Genomic DNA, 4,984 nt, shown 5'->3' with positions numbered 1-4,984 from the left:
TGCTAAAAATTGATCTGTATCTTCTATTTTAATTATATAATAGAATCACAGAATGGCTTGGATGAAAGGGACATCTGGAGATCTCTGTCTTGAATGCATGCACTGATGTTCTTTTTGAGACACAAACTAGTAGAGTTTATCAACAAAGTCATTTCTTCACGGAGACAAGACAGAACCCTTAAGAAATACTGGGAGTGTTACAGAAACTCTTTGCTCTGTTTTAAAGTGACTTTACATCTTGATTTTATCCTTTTTTTTTTTTTTTCTTAAGAAGAAAAATATATGTTAGACTTAAATTACCCACATTCTGTTTCTGGACTCAAAGCTTTAGACAGACTAAATCATAACTAAGGGCTTTGGTTTTTTTTTTTTTTGTTTTTTTTTTACATTTCTTCTCTCACTTCTTTGTATCTTTTTTAAATTGCAATTATTTTGATGAACCAATTTTCAGTGCATTCTTTGGGTAGTGATGACAGCCTTTGGAACTCAGTTCCTCGAGAGCAGAGATTCAGCAAAATATAAACCACTGAATGAAAAAAACTGTTTATAGAAGTGGGGTGAGTTGACCACAGCCAACTCTCCTTGCTCACTCTCCTCACCATCAGTAGGGTGGTGGAGAGAATAGAAAGAGCAAAAGCAGAAAAGCTTGCGGATGAAGATAAATACAGATCACTAAGTGGAGGAAAGAGGAAAAAACACACAAAAAACCAGACAAGTAATGCAAAAAAAACCCCAAAAAACAATGAACTAAAAGTCACTCAGCACCTTCCACAAGCAAAATTACACCCAGACAGCCTCTAAGTTATTTCCCCTTTGGAAAACAACCTTCCTTTATATACAGTTTTTATTGCTAAATATCACACCTTGTGATATGGACTGTTGCTTTGTCCCATTTGTGTCAACTGTTCCATCTGTGTCCTCTAGCACCTTCTTGATTGCCATGTTGTGGTTTAAAACTAGCTGAAAATTAAAGTCCAAGCAGCCCTTTCCCTTCCCCCTCACTTCTTCTGGTGATAAAGGGACATGGCAGAGAATAACACCCTATACATTCTCACAGGCCTCCAGGCTCCTCTCTGCTCATGCTAATTGTGAGAAAATAATTTCTGTCCTGGCTGAAACAAAAAACAAACCCTCATTCTGTTCACTCAGGAAACAGAGTTGCAGGGAGGGAAAGGGAAAACTTTGACACTACAAGAATTCTTTATCAATGACCAAAACATTGATGTGTTAGCAACATTCCAAAGGCCCAAAACACAGCACCATATGGTCTGCTGTAAAGAAAATTAACTCCTTTTTGGTCAGAACCAGTAGAAAAAGTAATTTAAAGATTTCACTTTATTCTGAAAAATACCAGTGAAATTTTAGCATCTCAAATACCACATCTTTTATGTACTTGAAAATAATTTCAGATAGTTTGTGCGGAAGTCAAACTGGGAAGAAGAAGGCAGTGGGATCAAAGTCTAAAGAAACCAAATAGTATGGTACAATTGTTCTCTATTTTAGTCAGTCTATTTTATCAATTTGAAATATGAGAAAAAATTTAACTGTTTTACCTGTAAGCAATTTACAAGTTTTGTATATGAAGACTTGCTACTAAATATTTCTAAGTTTTTTATAATTTTTTTACTTACATATTCTTTAGTCATCTCTCCCAACAGATCTTTGCATTCTTTCTTATCAACTACAGTTTATAATTTAGAGTGTTCTTTGCTTCAGTTTACTATTATAACAAGCCTGCCAAGGTAAACAAATTAGGAGGAAGATTTTTCTACAGCTGCTGTAAAATCAGATAACTCCTTGTATTTTATTACAGCTATACTACTTATGCTCTCTCCACAAACAAGTATTTACTATTACTACAGCTCTCTAAGAGAAGACAAGGCAGCTTGTTCAGGTTTTCTTCCTAGTCAATATAGATTGGTGCTTCCAAAGGGTAACTAATCTAATTGTATGGAAACTTAAATCTTCTAGAACTTTCTGTGTCAAAACAGCTTGATAACATCTTAAAATTTAAAATGTATGGTTTAGGTGGCTGAAGCTGGATTGGGTAAAGCCCACTGTGGCTATTTATATGTGTAACAGAAGAAGTACATTTTATTCCCTCTCAGAATTTTATTTTATTACCTCTATTTCCACGTTTTCAGTTCTGATACTACAGTTTTTCAGAGACTTTTGGAAGAAAATAAACCCCAGGATTTAGGGTTACTGTTTGTCAAGAATTTATTTCTGATCCTTTCTTGATTTTTTTATTATCCCTAGCACTTTGAGATTGCTTTTAGCAAATCTGACATGGTGTAAGAAAACAAACATTATCAGCAGTGGAGTATACACAGAACAGAATGACTTCATAATACTATTTTAAACAAAACTATTTAAAACAAAAATGTTCCTCTGAAAATGTGTATAAAGAATATAATAAAAATAAAGCAGAAAACATAAGGAGGGAAGTACATAGATACTTGAAACTACCGCATTTATGTATACAATGAATGCTGTTGGCTTAAGAAAACTTCACCTATCAAATTTATAATAGTTGTAAATGCCAATAAAATGTGTCTTGGTATACTTAAAAATGTACATCACACTTTCCAGAGGTTCAGGGCAAGTACAATTCACTTGTATAAGAATAGGGTCTTGACATTCTCAGGCACTTATGTTTAGAAGGAGATAAAAGATTTCTGCGCTGCAAGCCATCATTTGTTGAAAAGTTTTGGCCTCTGTATTTTTGTCTAACATGCATTAAATTTGAGAGCTCTAAAACATAAAAGAGGACCTCCTCTAGGCTTTTTGTGAATATACTAAAGCCAGTCAGTGCTAGAGAAAACTGTTAACAAAAACAAACAGTAAGACAAATTGACTTCAACTGTGATGAGAGGAACAAAGCTTTCTTCCAGAAAAAAACAAAACAAAACAAAACAAAACAAAACAAAACAAAACAAAACAAAACAAAACAAAACATCATTGTAGAACAATGGGAATGGGGAGAGCCTGAAGAAAAGATTTTGATAGACACCAAAGTTCTGACCTACTCTTTGAATATATTTTTGCTGATTTTTTGTAGAGGGCTTTCTCAGGAGGAATAATGCTGACAGCAAAATCATATGAGAAAGGAAGAAAATATCAATTGTTCAAGCAGCAAGACAAAGCTGGCAAGAGAAAACTTGATCTTGCACAGTAGTTTTCCAGGTCAGACTTACCAAAGTTAAGGCACTTAGGTATGAATTTTAATAATTTTTCTGTAGTATATAAATACTACAGAAGTGACAGGCATAAGGGAATATGACCACACGAAAGAACACTTTAATCACACATCAAGAAAGTTAATAAGTTTTTGATTACAGACTCCTGATATTTGTGACTGAAAGCTGAATAAAACAACTACAAAACCCCCAAACCAAACCACTGCACCCTTGCTGCTTTTGTGATTTCTTTAAGATATTGATGTGGATGTTATGAAGCTTTACTCTTCACTGCTGATTGTCAGCAAAATATTGTGATCACCCACTTAGCAGGGATATATTATGCAGTCCTTTCAACAACAGTGCTATTACAATTTTTGTTTGTTTCTTTATTTAGTTTACAGAAACATAAGAAACTATGGAAAGCTAACAAATATAATTCATCTGGTAGGTTATTTGTGTCAAGATTGCATGCTTTATTGGCCTCAGTCTTTTATTGCAGCTTCAGGTGATGTAACGGGAAGGCACAAACATTTATCGACAGGCAAAACTTCAGCTTATTTTCTTTTCAAAACATTTTAATCTTGCACTGTTATCACAGCTCATCTGAGTAATTTGGTAACAGAAGGGAGAACAGTGAAATAATGTGGAAATTATATGTAATTATTACAGTTCTTTAACTGAACATTTTCAATTAGGGGTAGGTGAAATTTTTTTTAGTCTCTCATTAATATTGTTTAGTTAGTCAATGTTTAACAGCTGATATTACATACACTGTCGCTTACTTCTAGAGATATTCATATGTTAACAATCAGTGAAGCTGTTCACAGTTTTTCATGGCTGCTACTGCTGTTGCAGTGGTTTGCTGTCAGTATCAAAGAGACCTTTGAGCAGGAGTAGAGTCTCCTGCTAGGCTGGAATATCAGATACTGCAGCTTGCACGTTTGAACACTACACACAAGCTATTGCAGAATCAAAAGCAAAACACTCTTCTCATTCTCTTATCACAGCTGTCCTCCAGTCTCTGGAGACACACCTTTAGTTTTAAAGACAAAAAGGTTAATCATGAAGAAGGATAAAATAATAACCTTCCACCATTATCAGTAGGAGAGCTTGGATTTAAGGGCTTATCACTAGTCTAACAAGAACTTAGTTTTATCTGAAATTTTCAGTGGTAATGAAATATGTGAGTGAGAGCAATACAATTTAAGCACCAAGATTCAAATGCATTTAGGAGCATATTAACTGCAGTTTAGAAGTGTAATCTCTGTGTATCACCTTCTGATATTTTAATCAATTTAGTGACCTTCATTTATGGGGTCAATTTTGCTGTAGCTGATAGCTAAAAGGAAACAGTCCTTTATTTGCCTGTTTTCAACAAGGGAAAACTAATATGTATTGTTTATATAAGATGTTGTAATACAAAAATTAAAATTAAATGTATTTATAATCCTTTCTTGACCTTAAAAAAATATTGTCCACGTACTCAGAAAGACCAAAAAGTGAATAACAGTCATCAAAATAAATCTGGCAAGCAGTTCTGAATAAAAATATGTAAAAATATTTTGGAAAATAAGTAGAAGGAGAAAGAAGGGATGCTGTTTTATCGATAAGTCAAAGGAGAAAATAACAAAAGGAACTAAAGGCTTTCTACTGTGTTAGACAAGAAATGGGTCTGGTAAATCATTCCAATTTAATTGGCTTATGGAGCTGAGACTGTTACTGATGAAAAAACCTAGAATCCTGAGTTTTATTAGATTATTATACTGCTGTGGTAAAATTGCATTTTGGACAAGATTTGCAGA

Source organism: Pyrgilauda ruficollis, unplaced genomic scaffold, assembly GCF_017590135.1.
Source record: "Pyrgilauda ruficollis isolate IOZ18807 unplaced genomic scaffold, ASM1759013v1 scaffold26, whole genome shotgun sequence".
Classification (NCBI taxonomy): Eukaryota; Metazoa; Chordata; class Aves; order Passeriformes; family Passeridae; genus Pyrgilauda; species Pyrgilauda ruficollis.
The sequence above is the reverse complement of the archived record's forward strand: the minus strand, read 5'-3'. Positions refer to the sequence as shown.